Source organism: Camelus ferus, chromosome 13, assembly GCF_009834535.1.
Source record: "Camelus ferus isolate YT-003-E chromosome 13, BCGSAC_Cfer_1.0, whole genome shotgun sequence".
NCBI classification, from domain to species: domain Eukaryota; kingdom Metazoa; phylum Chordata; class Mammalia; order Artiodactyla; family Camelidae; genus Camelus; species Camelus ferus.
The window spans coordinates 62,039,270-62,058,916 of NC_045708.1; positions in this window are offsets into that span (position 1 = coordinate 62,039,270).

A 19,647-nucleotide genomic window follows, 5' to 3' on the forward strand; every position below is an offset into this window, starting at 1 on the left:
GCAAAGAATTATAATTCAGAGTTTGCAACCACGGCGAGCCACATGCAAGTCCCTCATGGCAAGGGAAGGAGAACTATTTTATAGAGGGGAAAGGAAGTTGGGAGAAATATGTTAAAAAAAAATGAGTTCATGGCTTTTCATTGGCTGGGTACTTGCCAGAAAAGAAGAGGAGTCTTTATTCTTCCTGTTGGACTCTGCTATTGCCTCGGGATGTGACAGCTCCCTTTCTGGTCTCCCAGCTCTAGTTAATTAAGGTTTCTGTTTATTATTATTATTATTGTTATTGTTATTATTATTATTATTTTACAGAAGACAAACAATAGCCTGGCCAAAGTTTCTTTAATACTTAATTACTAATTTTATAGTTAGGTTATTGATTTGTATACAGCTTGAATAACCTCAGTACAGTAAACTGACAACAACTAGCTCATTTTGTTCAGTCACTTTTCCTTATTTTAAACCCAAATCTTCATAAGTCATAATTTCCCTCATAAGCCTAGATCTGAGAGATTAAAATGGTGTATTGAGTTCTGTGGGATTTTTGGAAAGATTCCTAGAATAAAAGGCCTGAGTTTGAGGATCAGATTCAACTCTTCTTGGCAGCTTCAACTTTCTAAATGCCAGTGGCCTTGTATTTAAAAAAAGAAAAGAAAAGTAGAGGAAATGAAAGAATCCTCATAGTATTTTTTTTTTTCTATCTCCTAAAGTGGTTGTGAGAATCAAATGATGGATACTGTGCTCATCAGTTACTTGTTTGCCTTCCATCCAGTCTCTGCTCTTTACTTCTTTTTCTGTATTGTGGGAAATGGTCTATTCCATGCTCTCTTGCTGTCTGACATTTGCATGGTTTCATTCAATGGAAAGCAGTTTTAGAAAACTCATTGATGTGAGTTACAAGAAAGCCAGGGTGCTGCTCTTCCATTCTCTCTTCTTCAGGTAGCCTGTCTGGCTAGGGCTCCTGCTTGGTTCCAACCTGCACTAGCCAGCCATTCCTCCAGGGTCCCAGCTCTGGCAGGACAGTTCTCACTGGGTTTGCATTCTTGCCATATGGCCCTTCTTCTGGGCTCTGGAACTACCACCTTCTCCTGTTGTCCCTCTAGGCTTAGGGGTAGCAACTTCCAGCTTTTGTCCACCTCTTAGTTGCCACACCATCCCTTCAATGGCTTCTCAGTTCTCCTATTAGCTATATATCCAATGCACTGCACCAAATTTCCCTGCTGTGAAGGATCAAGAGTAGTTTTTGTTTCCTGGCTCGATCTGGGATAATACCAAGGGAAAAACACTTTAACGATTGTAAGCATTCTATAAATGTAGAATATTAGTACAAAATTCATTTTAATGATTAAGTCATATATTCCAAAGGAGATATATCTAGTTAATCTGTCATTTTGGCAGATTTACCTCCCTTTATAAACATGAATATCAATGATCTCTGCTGTGAAAATATTTGTAAAGTTATATGTAGAGAAGTGGAATATTGTATTTTGTTTCTGATATATATGCATATATATTTCTATTAATGAAAAGTATAGAATTTTTGAATTGGAATAGTTTGTGTTTGGATGTCTTAATTCAAATTTATTTTAGTGTGGAATAGTGGGAATGTAAAATTCTTCAATCTTTCTCTGAAAAATGAAAAACCCATCTGTCATCTGTTCCCAGTGAAAAACTGATTGTTCTGCAAAATCAGCTGACTTAGTTAGATAAGAACTAGAGTTTGAAAGATGATCTTTCCAAGTTGCAATTTCATCAAATAAAGATGATTCTAGGAATATGGAATAGTAAACCCTTTCCTGAAACAGTGAAAGTAAAAGATTCTAATGACTGGATAACATGCATTTATTAAATCATTTGTGACATTCAACAAAAGTGAAAAAAGATCTAATTGAGCTGTCAGCTGATAGACCATTAAAAGTGATGATAGATCACAATGTAATTTTTTTACATGTGTTTCAGAAAATGTTCAAAGAATTGTGTGGTGCTGTCATTGCAAAACTTCTATTTATATCTCCTTACATGTAGAAAAAAGTCTTCTCAACAGATACATTTTTAAAGCAAACAAAAAATAGGAATAGAATTGTTAATGATTCCACTAATATTTTACTAACAAGTTGTATTCTTTTATGATACATGAACTAATTAAAAATGGCAATCTTCTCACTTTATTAAGACATTATTTGTAAAAAAAATTACTTTTTATACTTAATAAATAGCTAACAAAATATTATTTTAATCTACTGTATGAATTAAGTCAAAGAGACTGCAATATTAAGTCAAAGTTAGAGTCAGAGGAAATTTCCTACAAATTAAAATTTCATTTTACATTTATATTTTTGTAACAGAAAAGACAAGAATAAAATATGCTTACATTATCTTACATTAAGGAATGTTTCATTAAGGCATGTTTTTGTATGTAATAGTAATAAAAATATGAATCTAAGAGGTGAAAGAAATAATATAAAATTTCTGATTTAGAGGAGACCCTACTTATGTAAATTTTAAGATGGATTTGTTTGGTATCAGATTGATATGATATTTAGGTTTTACTTTTTATAAAATGATACAGTTGTTTTATTTAATAAATGTTATTCTTACAATATACAAGACATTGTATTCTATGCAATCAATCAATTAAACTTGATGAAAAATGATTTATCCAGTATGTAAGCAAAAATTTTTGAAGTCCTACCCACACTATGCTTTTTTGTTTCTCTGAAAGGTGATTATACTTATTCTGCTTATGTGTATCTAAGCACATTAAAGCATCCCATCTTGTATGAATTAATTGTTTCCTCTTGCTTAGTTTTATCCCCATCTGGATCAGCTATGGTATCCGGCACCATGCTGGACTCATAGCGTGACATGGTCTCAATATACTCCTAATAAATGAGTCATCTGAAAACCATGATAAAATTACATACAGAAACATCGTCTGATTTCTCATTCTTTCTAACTTTCAGAGAGTGCCCTATTTTTGGCCATTCCCCACCCTCTTTTGCTTCTGACTTGAATTTCCATAGCTCTCACAATCTCCTTTTAGAATCTTTTAATCTTTCCTCTTTCAAAGCATGTGAATTTAGGTTTAGTATTAGGTGACTACCAAGTGAATCATTTAGGTTGTGAAAAATAAGCCTCGATCAATTTTTTTAAAATTTTTATTTCTCCACTAAACTGTTTCAAACTTGTTTTACTCCTTCCTTTATGAGAGTATTACTCTGGCACACATCCCAGATGATGGGAGATCTCCAGAAAAGAATGTTAAATTAAAAATATCAGTCAGTGGCTTACCTCTTAATGAAGCAGCTGGCTTAAAAAGCTTTAGATTTAAATTATCTGCCTCAGCACTGTTATGCCGCCTTAAGCAAGGCAATGCACTGACTTCCTTATAAGTAACTGGCTGAGACTGAAAGTCTGAGGAGCCTCCATTAACAGATTGATTAGAGACGTTATTGGTGCAGGAGGGGAAGTTCTTTTAAGCAAAATCAGGTTCAGTGCTTTGAACAGTACTAAGACTGAAATTTATAAAATGAGTATAAAATTAATTTACAGTGACGCTCATATTAGCCATTAGAGAATCAGTGGCCAAACTTATTTGATAGATGGTTTCATTATGATCTACTGTAGATGATAGAGATTTCTTATGTGACAAAATTTCTGTGGTTCTCATTTATTTTCCTCCCATGAGTTGTATTAGTGCTATCATGTCTTTCATTCTTAAATGGTGATTTCTTATTTTATGTACAGGAACTCTTGTAGGTCAGTACAATGTTTATTTTTTATTTATTTATTTATTTATTTATTTATTTATTTATTTATTTATTTATTTATTTATTTATTTTGTGGCTCAGGGAACACAAGTGAATCACTCCATCCGCTCCTGTGTCATGAGTGAACCCAGAATCCTGGACATCTCTGGAAGCACAAAGTACACTATCATCAATCAATATAGTAATGTCTATTTTAGTCTGACTCTGGAAACTTTAAATTGATCTATCAATAGGTGTCTTCCCCTGAAAGCATGTGGAGATTAGATTAGTTAATCCCCAGTTAATTTCCCATTCTGATAGTCTATATTGTTAAGTTCTTTTTTAGTGCTTAATGTGTACCTCAAACTAGGCAATGAGGTCTACAAAATAATATTTCATTTGAAAAGAAATTTATAATTAAATATTTTGCCTACACCATTACCTGTGACCATCATACTAGACAGAGCTGTACTCTATTTCAGAGATTGAAAAATTGGAAAAAAAAATCAGGTCTCAGAAATCTAAATGACTCATTGAAGGTTATGGGCGACACATCAGAGTGACTCCTGGCCAGTTCAGATTGGTACTAGGTTTTCTGCTTCTGCTTTCAGTGCTCGGTTTACGACAGTAGATAATGTGATCTCTTATTCAACAATCTTAGGATTTGGTTGAAGGTGCATGACTGACACAGAAGAAAAACGGAGTGAATAATGAAGTGCTCAAAATTCATAAAATGGTGAAAATTTTATAGAATCGCTTTTACGCAGTAAATTTGCAGTAGGATTTTCTCTTGACAGCAAATCAATAAAATAGATATTGTTGTAATTGTTTAATCATTTATAGATTAGGAAACTGAGATACAGAGCTACTCTGAAGTGAGCTTCCTCTCCGTTCACACTAGGTGTTTAACGGGGCCAGAGTAAAACAAAGAAGAATGAAGGAAGTGGCCAGGCAGGGCTTTACCTCATGCATAGCGACCCCAGTAAGCAAACTCATGTTCTGACTACTCAACAAGACATCTTCAGTAGCTGCAAAGCACAAAACTGCAGTGCTCCTGGGCATGAAATTGTGTCAGAAATAACTTTCTTTGTAATGTTTCTCCTCACTTCTCAAGCTTTGATCATGTGTGGCCCCTTTTTAAGACTTCCAATTAGTTTAACTGAAAGACTAAGGTAAAGGTGACTTGGAAGCCATAGTCTATTAAGATACAGCAATGTGGGTCCTTCCAAGATTATTATGGAAAAAGAGCACGACGTTCCAATGAGTAAACGCTATTAAGGTGGAATTCTAGTACACCAAGTTTGTTGGCTTGCAAAGCCATTACATATCCTAGTTACAGAGACAAGGCTCTTCAGAACCAAAAGAGACCTTAGAAATAAGTCATCTAAATCTATCTTTTCATTTTCATAGAGATAAAAATTGACACCCAAAGAATTTATGGCCCAAGGTTCATACAGGTGGTTAACAGTAAACTTGAGATTCCAATCTTGATCTTCAGAGTTTTAAAGATTTTTAACTCAGTTCAGCAAAAATATTAATTTCTGCAGGTGACAAAGCACTGTGATTTGGGCTGTGATGAAGGAGAAAGATCATGCTTTCTACCATACTGCATCCACAGAGTGGGTGGGGTCCCAGTTTCTTGGGACGTGCAAAGATGAGTTAGCCACAGTCATTGGGGATCACAGAGGGAAAGGCAGAATTCCAAAAATACCTTAGGAATATATTGTTAAAATAAAAAAAAGAGAGAGAGAGAGAGAGAGAGAAATACACACATTGCCCTTTCTGAAAAATTTCAAAACCACAGAGTTATCTTTTATTGGAGATAGTGCAGTTTTCATATCTAGTATACATCTATTTATACATTTATTTTTACAAGTGTTTATCAAGTACCTACTAGGTATCTGGCATTGCTTTAGGAATTGGACTTGCTACAATGGACAAAACTGTACTTTGGCCTTAGTGAAGGCTGCTTGGAAGAGAGCAATGAATTTGGAGAGAAATAGGGAGTGGGGAGGTTGTAGGGAAAAAAATGAAAGGAGTTAAGAAGACATCACTACGGACGTATAGACCACCTTGGTTTTTCTGCCCCTCCTTTAATAACTGTATAAAATTAACTGAGCACTTATCATGTTCCAGGCTATCATAAGTGTTTTACATTTATCATTTTATTAAATCCTTATTGTCATCCTATTGGCGCAATGAAATAGATAATTTTATTAATACAGTTTTGCAGATGAGGAAAGAGGTTCAGGGAGGTTAAATAACTTGTCCAAATCCAGAGAGCCTTAGTCAATACCAGAACCAAGACTGAAGCCTACACAACCTGAGTCCAGAGCCCACGCGTTTCATGGATACATCTCAAAGCAGGCCTGTTTGTTTCCAAGGTTATTATTTGTTGAGAACACTCCAGGACCACTGCAGTTATAATCACTGTGGTCTGACTTTGGACAAGCTAGTTATCAAATGCAATGCAAGAGTGGTTGACTAGGTAATCTTTAGTTAAGGTTCTTGAGGATTCTAACATTCTCTGGACGTGCGATTTCATATAGGTCAAGTCAGAGCTGTTGACTGCTATCGACTTATTTAAGGAAACGATAATATCCTGTTCAGACGGTCTCTGCTCTGTATGCTAAGATCTGACATGAGGGCTCCATTTGCTCTGATCGATTCACTCCTTCTAGTCAAGCTATTTTCTATCAGAGGGACTCTAATTAATTAGCAACAGTTTTCAATCTTATGACGGAAAGGGAATGGGACGGGATAAATTTGGGAGTTTGAGACTTGCAAATGTTAGCCACTACATATAAATATAGATTTACAAAACAAGTTCCTTCTGTACAGCACAGGGAACTATATTCAATGTCTTGTAGTAACCTTTAATGAAAAAGAATATGAAAATAAATATATGTATGTATATGCATGACTGGGACATTGTGCTATATACCAGAAATTGACACATTGCAACTAACTGAAAAAAAATTAGCAGCAGTTTTCAAATTATTAAGCCAACTGGCTCCTAAACGGATAATGGTGAGGGCATTCACGGGAACAGGGATAAAGAAAGATCCAGATTTGGCATGCCGAAGTAAACACATCACTGGTAACCTGGGAACAATGACTTTAAAGGAGTGGCAGTTCCCAGACTATTTTTGCCATCATGATTTTGTCTAGAGATCCCCATCATATACTTACAACCTCTTCAACCCTCTTTTCTTCCCTTGTCGTCCCACCCTCTCCCTACTCCACAATAGAGCAGAAGACAGGCAGGGGCTTGATTAATAGGTTAGTTGTCAACATTTCTGAGAAGGAAATAAAATGAAAAAAAAAAAATAAGAGTGAAAGAATAACTAAGCCAAAGGAGTAGTCCCTATGTGGAGAAGAGCATTCAGGACACACTAGAAACTAGACTTGCTGACATGAGAATCTAGGTCCGTAAGATTACAAAAATAGAGATACATCCCTTACCTTCAATAAGAGGGACATGCAAAATGTGGCAGCAGTGGAAAGAAACAGAGTGATAGGGGCTGTTTAAGTTTAAAGCAAGGACAAGTGAAGCAGAAACCGCAGTGTCCTTTCCCCCTCCTGTTTCGCACCTATCGGGTCATTAAGTGGTTAGGCCTTTCCCTAAGGGATAGTCACCATCCACACCTTTGCTTACCTCAGTCAGCTTGGTGCCCCTGCTGCTACGGATAGTAATGATGTTGTGAGCTTATTTAGTACAAGTGTGGCTTAATGTGCGTTATTACATTATCCATCAGTTGTGCGTTGCCCTTAGCAACTGGCATAAAGTTATCTCTAGTCCACTACTAATTTTGTATCTGTCTTTGTTGGGTCAGCTTTGCTGGTTTCTCTGCTTCATATTACTTTCAGGGTTATAACTCATGACAGTGTTCTGGAAGTCACCACCTCTGACAGTAACCATAAGTACTGATTGCAAGAGAGCCACGACCCTTGGGTACATGGACGCGTAACAAAAGACTTCTCTGCCCTTCTTTTTTTGTTCTTGAGGTATTCTTTTGGTTATATGATCCAGTGTAGATAAAGAACACAGATCTGTCCTGTGTGAAATACCTCATCTAGAGAAATCTATGCAGAGATGCTAGGTTTGTTTGTTTGTTTGTTTTAGTTTGGATGTCTTTCTCCCTTTAGGGTTTGAAAACTGATTTGGGAAACATGTCTGAAACAGGATGGAAAGCTCTTCAGTGTTTTCTGGGTAAGTTAAAAAAAAATACCAATAAAATAGCCTATAGTCTTAACTAGCACCTAAAATGATAGAAATTTTACAGTCTGATCATCTTGAGAAAATGTTGTTCCTCTGAGCTAGGGCTGAAACCTGCACTTGATTGGTAAAGCTTACAGAAGACAGTACGTTTTAGTCAGTCCAATGATGCAGAAATCATTTTTAAAAAATCATTATTCATTTATTTGTTTGACTAGATTTGAAGCTGAGTGGGTGGCTAGGGATAAAGCCATTAAATCTGCATGGAAGCAAATGATCTTAATTTCACATTCACTGTTTAACCTTTCTGGGTCTCTTTCCTCATTGGGAAAATGAGAAGATTAGACAACTGATCTTTTAGGTCCTGCTTGGATTGATATACAAGTAAGTGCAATTTCCTCCTTTTCTCCTTCTCATGGGTTTGCATTGAAAGATCTATACTCTGTCACATAAAGAAACTCGATTTTAGACTAAAACAATGTAAGTCACTGTTAATAATGGTGATGGTAGTAATAATAACAATAATAATTATTATTACAAGATTAAAAATAATACATGCTTATAAAATTTTTACAGCTAGCTCAGCTTTGATGATAATTCTAATGCATAATTTTATTCCCTGTAACTACTATGTTTTTTTTTTCTTAATGACATTGAACAAAGATCAGATTAGATTCTTTGACTGGGTAGGCTACTTTCTGGTTAAATGGTAGGATACTCGGCCAAAAATTTCAGGCACATATGTGCTGAATAGTTGATCTTTAGTGGAAATTAGACATATTTTTACATTATCTATTAGACCATTAGCACTTTGTAAGCATGCAGTAGGCATTTTTGTAATTAAATTGAACAATGTCTCACTCCATTTTTGGCTTAACTAGTCAGTTTACCAGTATACCTTCAAAATATACTTTGGCATCCTAAGTCATACAAAAATTGTTCTTAAAGAATTTATGTTCCCTGCCTCCTATCTCCATTCTTTGACCCCTATAATAAAGCCTGAAGATATGTTTCAGCTGCTTTATGAATCCCGTTTTGCATATTTCTGCATAGATTTGCATGTTAAATGAGAGGGACTTTAATTCCAAGGTTTGTGATACAGAATTCAATTAATAAGTTCAAGTAAATTATTCCAATTAAATTCAAAACCAGTATGCAAAGTTCGAGACTCAAGTTGAGTATCTTCTTAGCTTTTGTCTCTTACCATTTCAACCCTGAGTTAAAAGCCAACAATAATGGGGAAAAAAATTCCATGGCCTGCTAGAATACAGAAAGAATCATAAAACTCCCCTGAATAGAGCATTCAGAGACTATCAGTCCACGTCTTTACAATGGTCTACAAAACCCTGTGGGATCTGCTCCCGTTTTGCCTTGTTGACTTCTGCTATGGACTGAATTATGTCACCATCATATTCATATATTGAAACACTAATTCCTAATGTGACTGTATTTGGAGGGATGACCTTAGGAGGTAATTAAGGTAAAATGAGTTCTTAAGGGTGAGGCCCTAGAATTAATGGCCTTATAAGAAGAGGAAGAAAGAGATCTCTTTTTCCCTGTCTGTGAATTCACACACTGAGGGAAGGCCACGTGAGGACTCGACCATCTATAAATCAGGAAGAGAGCTCTCACCAGGAACCACCCTTGCTGGACTTTGATCTTGAACTTCCGGCCTCCAGAACTGAGAAAATCCATTTAAGACACTTGGTCTATGTTACTTTTTTATGACAGTCGAGCCCACTAAGACAATCTCATCTTCCACTCTTCTCTTCTTGCTCACTCCCATCTAGAAACAGGGGCTTTTCTCCTGTTCCTTGAGCATAATGTGCCCTTTTCTGTCTTAGAGGTTTTGCACTAGTTATTTCTTCTTCCTAGAATTTATTCCTACCAAGTATTCTGCATGGCTAATTTGATCAGCATCTTCTATTCTTTGATCATAAGTTACTTTCTCAATGAGGTCATCCAAGACCACTCTACTTATTACTACAACTTGCCACCTCCACTTGGGTCCTCCTGAACACTTTTACATTGTCTCACATTTTACCCTTTTATTTCTATAGTAGTCATCACCTTTTATCAAGCTGTGTATTTATTTATGTCTATTCTTTATCGTCTGTCCTTTTCTGTTTTGTTCACTGATGTATTCCAGCTGTGCAAAATGGTACCTACACACAACTGGTGCTCAATACCCATTTGGTAAATGAAACAGCAAATGCTTATTTCAAAAAAACAAAAAACAAAAAAAACAACTTGTAAAAGACACTTCTTGGTAATTCTCCTCATATCCCTTTTGGATTTAACCATCATACTCTGAATTGTATTCATCCACCTTTTATTTATTCATTCATCTATACAGCAATATTTCTTAAGCACTCTTAGGCACTGCTGAAAGTTGGGACTAGGAGATGAGAAAGACAGGCATAGCTTATGCTCTCACAGAATTTAGAGCTGTCTAGGATCATAAAGATCATTTTGTCCAATGGTTTTCAAAGACAAATTTTAGGAGAAGACCCTTTAATCAAACAAATTTACGTAAAATTTTAGAGGAAACATAAATCAACACTGTTTAATCTGAAGACAAAGAAGGAAGTAGGAAAGACACCATCTGGGCTTGGAATCACTGATAACTCTTCTTATTTTATAGCTTGAATTCATTTAGGACATGAATGAGTTGAATGATTCTTGGTTCCTGTAAAGGAAAGCAAAAACATATTTGGCTTCAGGGCAGCTGGGTTTGTAGGTTGTGAACTTTCTACTATGCTGTGTGAAATTTGCACCCTCTTTCAGAAACTGTCTGTTTGAACCATCTGAAATCTTTTAGAGACTCCGAGGAATTGTGTTTTTTTTAATGCAATTTGTTGTTAAGGTCTTTACATCACAACTATCATTTGGAGTGTCCTGTCAACTGACGCATGTGAACATAGTGTTTTCGGTAATAATCACAAATAAACTGTATGGAGAGTTTGTATTTTTATGGGTTTTTTTTTTTTCTATAACTTCCTGGAATCCTGAGCAACAGGGTTTGCATGTCCTCATACAACATTCTTACACTCAGGGAAAGTTACTGCTAGGTCTAGAGAAGAAGGGCAGCGACGCTCTGGATTGTCTTCCTACTTTAGGTAGCAAGGACTAAAGTCACTTTGTGGCCTTTATAGCAATCTAGTTTAGTTTGTTTTTTTAAAAATTTTTCTGGGGGGCAGATAATTAGGTTTTTATTTATTTATTTTTTAATAGAAGTACTGAGGATTGAACCCAGGACCTCGTGCATGCTAAGCATGAACTCTGCCACCGAGCTATACCCTCCCCACATAGCAATTTAGCTCTGAAACAAATTGTTATTAGAATTTCTCAAAAGGTCTTTGGTGTGCTATCATGTTTTACTGTTCAAATTGTAAACTTCATGTGAGTTAAGGGATAACCTGTGTTCACTTGCTTGCTTTCTACCTATTTCTATAAAATTCTATAAATAACAGTATATTCATTTCAATAACTGCATTGTTTAAAATTCTTTATTATGAGGGGGGAGGGTATAGCTCAGTTGTAGAGTGTATGCTTAGCATGCATGAGGTCCTGGGTTCAGTCCCCAGTGCTTTCATTAAATAAATAAATAAATAAATAAATAAATCTAATTACCTCCCCCCAAACCCCCCCAAAATATTTCTTTATTATGTAATACTCTGTTATGAATGTATACCATAAAAATGTGGAAAGAAACATGAAAGACAATACTCAAAACAAAAAGCCTCTGGTTTGAAAGAAATCATAAAATTCATTGCTGTCACCACTCTCATCACTTCTGCCTGTTAGCTGTCTAGTTCCTGCTAAGTGAGGGACCTTACCACTTCCATTTTTGTAAGCTCTGCCTCTCATTTTAGCGGTCAGTATTCTAATCACTACTCTTTGAACTGGATGTTTTAGGGTTGGTTGGTCTCTCTTAAAATGTGATGCCTAAAAGATGAGTACAGTTCTTAATCTTGCCTTCGTCATGAACCTACTTCTGTTCATACTGGCTTTCTCTGAACCTTCAAACTCCTGTTTTCCTTTCATATAATTCTCTCTTTTATTGAGCAACTCCTCTTCTTCTCTGATAAGACAGAAGTAGAAGATAACTTTCTATGCCCTTTCATCTTTTCAAGGGATTTAACCAGTTTCATGAAAAATAAGTTCCCTGCCTAATCATCTTTCGATGACCGTAACTGCTCCCTCGGTATAAGATCAAGCTAAACAATGTCGTTTGATTCCGTTTGGCAGCTTTCTGTTTGAGTGTTGGACGAACAGGAATACACCATGCCTGAGCAGGGCTAGATTCTGAAAGTCCTCTAAGTTTCTTTTTCTCCCATCCCAACCCCCCAAGAATCTAATAGTTTTTCCATCCCAAAGGCTAAGTCAATCAGAAAGCAGTTGCCAGCAAATTATCAGCTTTATTCAGTTCTTTAAAGAATCTGCTCTCTTTAGAATGTCTGCCGCATCACATGTTTGGTTCTTCCTGGAATGCAGTTTTGGGCCTGTTCTCTTGGCTAACACCTTCTCATGCATGTTTCAATTCTCAGCTAAGCTGTTGCGTCTATAAGAAATCTTCTCTGAGCCCACCAAGCCCTAAACCCCAGACCAATTCAAGCCTTTTCTCTGTGCATGGATGTCTCATGGAACAATGGGATAACACTGCATTGTTATCTCTACTGTGCTTGTCTATAAACCATACAAAGCATCTAGCCCTTTGAAGAGACAGAACTCATCTATTCAATTTAATATCTTTACAATGGCAGATTATAGGCATTCAATGACTATGTTAAATTAATGTAGCAGTAAACTAATGAATGACATCTTGTTATTCTTTTTTATGAAATGTATCTATGAAAGTATATAAAACATATGTGTATTATAGTTAAAAGAATAATAAATGAATGTTCATTTAGCCACCATATGGTAAAAGAAACGGAACATAAGTAGTTACTTAGAATCCCTCAGTATAATTCCTCTTTGCCCTGCAAGTTTATTTCATTTTCTGAGTATGATCTTAATCATCCTCTTGTTTTTTCTTTCGTTTTTATTATAGATGTATTAAATATTAGATAATATAGGGTTTAGTTTTATCTGTGGTCTAAATGTATATAAATGGAAACATGTCATGTGTATTCTTCTGTGACCTGTTTGGTTCATTTTTTTCTTTAATCTATGTTGATGTATGTAGTTGAAATCTAATTTTGTACTAGTATATAATGTTCTATTTTGTGACTATTCTAAATGTATATATCTACTTTATTCTTGCAGAACATTTTGATAATTTCTATAATTTCTAAGATTTTAGTTATATTCAGCAATGCCACTATAAACTTAGAAAAAAATCCCCGTGGATTTCGAGAAATAAGTGTTTCTCTAGGGCACATAACAGAGTACATGCTGATGAAGAGAATGTACACATGTCAGTTTGAAGTAGGTGATGCCACTGTTTCTGAAATTGTGCAGTTACACACATCCCACAGACAGGTAAGAATTTCTGTTAACCCACACTCTAGCCAGTATCAGCGTTGTTTAACTTTCAATTTTTTTCCCCCAATATTGTACATGTGAAAAGATACCAGGATGATTTTAACTTTAATTTCCCTGATGACTAACCAGGTGGAACGTACTTTTATACAGTAAAGAACCTGTTGTGTTTCCCCTTCTGTGAAATGCCTGTTCATTCTTTTGCCCAATTGTCTACTGGGTTGTTTGTCTTTTTGTTGATGACTGGTACATATTAGTTCTCTGTACACTATGCATATAATAAATGTTTCCTCAGTTTGTCTTTTAACACTTTTATAGTTTGCTATTCACGTTTAATTCTCTAACCTACCTAGTATTGATTTTGGGGCATATATGAGTTATGGATCCAATGTCTTTTTTTATGGGTAAACAATTATCTCAGGATAATTTATTAAAAAATAAATTAAAAAGACATATTCTTTCCACTGTGATCTATAATGTCTCCACTGCCATGAATCAAGTTTCCATATATGTGCAGGTCTCTTCTGAGCTCTCTATTCTGTTCCATTTGAGTATCTGTTTGACAGTTTGTCACTACACTTTCTTAATACCTTAGCTTTACAATAAATCTTAATATCTGTGTGTCTTCTTTCTGTCTTCACTCTATCAACCTCGTTACTCTTTCTCAGAATTATCAAAAGTATTCTTGGTCATTCAATCTTCTACGCAAGTCTTAGATTCAGCTCATTAAATTCCATAAAAATTTATTTCAGCATTTTGATTGGAATTGCATTGAACTTAGGGGAAGTTTATATTTTTATGGTATTGAGTCTTCCAGTCATGAACGTTGGATATATTTCAATTTAATTAGATTTAAAACATGTATTTCAATAAGATCTTATACTTACTTACATCAAAATCTTTCACTTTTTTGTTGAGTTTAGTTCTAGGCATTTTAACAGTTTGATGTAATTTAAATGGAATGTTTTATAACTGGAACATATTGCCTAATACATTTTTGCTTTTGAATACAATTTAATATATTTATATATTGATTTTGTAGTGAGCTACCTTGCTAAACATTCTTGTTAATTCTAATAATTGATATATAGATTCTTCTGAAATTTCTATGTTGACTATCATATTATCTGCGAATGTTTCATTTTCCCCTTATAATATGATTTGTATATAATATGTATATTTTGTCTCTTTTTTAATGTCTTGTTGTGCTTTCTAGGACTTCCAATTAAGAGGTGAATAAAAGTCATAGCATTATTGATTTAAAAAAAATTTTTGAATGTCCTTGTCTCATTTTCAAACCTACTTTGTCATTATTTATAGTCTCTTTCTTGTTGCTTACTCAAACTTTGAAGCTTGATTTTATTGTATTTCTCTTTCACTTGTACACTAAGTCCGTAGTGTTTCACAGACCCCACTTTTGCAATGGGATTTCCTACTAGACTTTCCACTTGCAGGTTTATTTCCTGTTCTTCCTTTCGCTCTGTGCAAGCATCCATACAGAATCACACGCTTTCTAGAGTCTGGCAGAAACTCAAGGTCCAAACAAATGTCCTCCCAAATATCCTGTCTTTACATTGTCCTTGGCTTCTTTAAATGTTTCTTTGTGTGCGAAATTAGTCATGAAACACATATAGGCATGTGTGTATGCATGTGTGTGTGTGGGGGGGTATATATAGTATCTCTTTATCTATCTATCTGTAGATACCCATTATACGCCTATATGCTACATGCAAAATATTTAGATGTATAATACATGTGCCATCTCTCACTGTATATATCCATGCATATAAATGTCATACCTACACATATGCATTATATGTAAGTCATATATATTGCCTATCACACATATAGTTGAATAGTTTATATACACACATGCATACATACATAAACACACGTATCTTCAATCTCCAATTAAAATTATTTAAGTCGAAATCATTCAGAATATCTGTCACACTATCGAACACATGTCGGCTCACATTTATAAAACTAGCACATTCATATATTATAATCTAAAAGGGCAATAGTTATTAGCTGAGTAACATTGACTAGTTGACCATAAAATTTAAAAAAAAAAAAAAAAAAAAAAGCGGAATTGCCCCGAGCACTTGTCTGTCATTTTAAGGCCAAGCAAGACAAACCATTTTCAAAATTTGACATTGCGGAGTATTTCTTTTCATGATCCCTGATGAGGATGATGATCTGCATTTGCATTCGCAGAGCAGCTGCATCTGCACTTGCTACTTCGACACCCTTGCCTATTCTTTGTGACAATCAGGTTAGGCCTCTCTCTGGATGACAGATAAGACAGTCACTAAATGACTTGCCCAAGGCCAGAGAGCCGGACAGGGATAAACCCAGGCCACCAGCCTTGGCACTGTAACTGCGGAGCCCGTCTCCCTTCAGCGGTGCTTAGTCTCTGAACGTGCATTTCTGACCTCTCTGCTTACAGCTATAATTTTTTTTTGTATAAACAATTAATCACTATATATAGTAGCCCTCCCATCAAATGATAAGAAAATAGAACTCTGTTTTAATTGCAAACTGGGCTTGTAAAGTGTGAAATGTTTTCAGCACAGCACCTGATTCAAGTGCTTTAATTTCCAACCCATCAACTCCTTTTAGCCGCCTATACAATACTGAGCCACCTTTTCTTTCTTCACCACAGATCTGCACCCTGTGTAGCTTCAAAGAGGGCGGTTTGATCACCAGTCTATTGGATACATATGCACATCAAAAATAGACAAGAATTTCAGAAAAGAAGAAAACATGTTCTTATGGTCTGAGGGCAAAGGTCACTCACTCAAAGACAATATACTGTACATATGTTATTTATATGCCACAATTTTTTTTTACTGCTCTTCAATGAAAAACATCTTGTTACCATAGCAACGGCCACATTGCCTGCTATCTTTGAGACTACTGCATCATTGTACTAGACACACAGAAAGACACTCACGTCCTTAAGTCATCTCAAAGTCTGTCAGTTTAGGAAAGTTTAAAGAAAAATAATGAGTATGTGTTAGTTAGCTTCCCTTTATTGTTTTGCCTCAGAACCACTTGATTTTTGCATGGACCTTTTTTCTGTCCCTTAATTTTCAAGTGGTAAAGAGAATATCGGCAATTTATATTTCACTGTGTGTTAGCATGAGACACAGACAACTAATCAGTTTAATAGAAGAAGAATTATGACCTGGCACTTACGGCTGTATCACATCTATTTGGTTTTACACTGAGAAGTTCACATCCTGTCATGGCAGTGGCATCTCACTGAGCCGTAATGTGCTGTTGAACATATGTGTTTCCATTCTTCAGTACAGAGTTCAGACACGCACATCATATCTTCTGTTTAATCCTCATTTTGCAACAATTGTCACCAAGTCCCACTGATTAAGATATATCTTTACCTTAAAAAAGTATAGTAAAATGTGTTGTCTGTAAAATTCCATTTTGGTCAAACAAAGCATATTTATAGCTGATAGTGGAAAAGTTCTACTAATGGTGGTAACTAAGTTTCGCTGAGTGCTTTCTATATGCCAACACTGTGCTAATACTTCATTCAGAATCTAATTTCAGCTTCAACTGATTTCATGAGGCGGATACTATTACCAGGCAATGTTCTGGATGGTGACACAGAGGTTCATAAGGTTAAATAATTTCCCCAAGATCTGATACCTAACTGGGTCTCCTACTCTTGGTCCTCTGGCCCCAAAGCACAAGCTCTTCTGTGCTATACTGAGATTTTTGCTAGATAGGCTGGTAAAATTTTTTTAAATAATAAAAGAATTTTATTTTTCTCTAACATTTTAATAATGCTCACTATTTAATAATGATTTCTTAATTTGTTTTAAAAACTCTAATGTTTAGGAGGAAAATCGTGTGAAATTGTAACAATGAAATGGTAAAATTAAGTATTTGTAATATAAATGGTACTCCAATCAGATAAAGCATCCCTGATTCTATTCCACATACTTCCTTTTCATTCTAATAGTGTTTTTTTTTTTTTTTTTTAATTCTCTACATCATTAACTTAAAAACTATAGTGGCTGTGAAAATAGGTCAGGCTAAATCTTAGTATCATTTTTAGGTGGTCTTATATTTTCTCAAAAATTTTGCTGCTATCATTCAAACAGTAGAATTTCTGATATGAGGAAGAAGTGAGTTCAACCAAGTCAATATAATAGGGCCCAAGGACTCCCTTAATTACTTTGCTAAGGCTCAAGGAACACCAACTCTGAGACACAGTAGAACTGGAACATAATCTCTAACGGTGGAGCACTCGCCTGCACAAGCTATCTTCTATAAACTGTAATTGTAAACTCCACTGATGTCTCTTGATTAAAAATGCAGATACAGGGAGGTTAGGAAATGAGAAAGCTGAGGTTCACTAGGTCACCCCCACAAGATGTAAGCTCCCTGTGACTACAGGTATGTAATTAAAACTCTGGAGCTGAAAATGATGTGAAGCACAAATGCAGCAAACATTTCATGTATTTAATTTTTTTTTTTTGTTCATATACATGTGTGACCCTAACAAACCACTAATTAAATTATTATGATTTTATGTTCAAAACCTTAGTTGACCTCTCAAGGGGTAGTCTGACTTAAGTTAAAAATTATGTAAGTTACATAAATAAAAAAATATTTAAAAAAATTAGCCCTTTTTGGGTTTCCACTTGGAGAGGGACTGTTTTGTACCATGACTGTCACAAAAATTATTCCTATTTTTCATAATAATCTTGCTCACTGGAACAGGCCCAGAGAGGTTAGTATGTTTGCTGGCAATGACACAACTAAATATCTAGTTGGAATCAAAATCGAGTACCAGAAACCTTAATGTCTCTTTCCTTTTTGGTAAGAAACCATTGTTTTAAATGGTTCAGTTCTTCCGTAAGTTTGTTTGTTTCTTTGTTTTCTTTTAAAAATTTCATGCTTTGAAAAAAACAAAAAATTTACTGTATAAATATCTGTCTAAGCAACTAACACTTTAAAAAATCAATTAAATAATTATTACTAAATCTATTTTCAAAATGTTAATCTTTTAAGCTTTTAAACTTACAAAATAAGCTGCATTTTAAGCAGCTATCTTTTACAAAAGACTATGTTCTTTTGATATGAACTGTTTAAATGATTGTCTCTATGCTGCTTTGCTAGCATAGACAACCAAAATTTCACTTTAAAAATTAGCTTTGATGCTAAAAATGGCAGCACAATGTGCTCAATGCCGTTCATGCATTTGCCTCCCAAATCTTTCTATGTAGTTGCTCTTCAGTTTGATAATGCACCAAAATCTTTGGGTAAATAAGTAGGTTTTATGACCAGGTAAATACAGAATAGTGATAGATGTAGGTATGAGAGTTTAGTAACAGGAATATGTATTATTTGGGAGGTTAATGTGTGCTAATTTCTCCAAAGACCATAATCAAGCAAAGTTTCCTTCCAGCCCTTATGAAATCCTTTGTCCCTTGTTCTGGGAAGTCATTGATTGCCTGTTATTGAGTCAAAACATATAAGGCTAGACAGATGGCTTAATGTCACAAAGTTATTGGCTCATATAACTAGATTTTTATTACTAAGTTTCAGATGAAAAGAGAAAGAGCTGTGAATAATAAATATAAAGCAAAATCATGTATATTAGATCAGTCTATCCTCCACTATTAGAAGTGTGGCACTGAAAGTTTTAAGTGAAAGATTTGTAAGCATAGAGGAATCAGATCTGAATATGTATGAATAATTCTAATCTCAGTTTATAAAGAGAAGGAGACAAAAGTGTATAACCTTTAGAAATCCACTGACCTTAACCCACTGCCCATGATAAGTGACAGAGAGGAGAATTTTGAACATTGATTTATTATGGAAAGTGTTTTCCAAGCTTGTTAATAGGAAAAAAAAATCATAGTGATATAAAAATATTTGTAGATCTAAAGTGGTCTTTATTTTATATGAACTTATTAATATTTGTAAATAGAATAATACACTGTTGAAATTGTATCAATGTGTATCCATTTCTGTATATTTATTTCCAAAATGTAAATAAAATGTTACTGAAAAACTTCATATACTGTGATTATATTCCTATTAACAAGCTTTGCAAAGCACTGGACTATGATAATCCAGTGCTCAAAATGTTTCTTTATATAGTTTAACATTGCTAATGGGTTACGAACTGTCAGCAGATTCTCAAAGTCACGCACAACA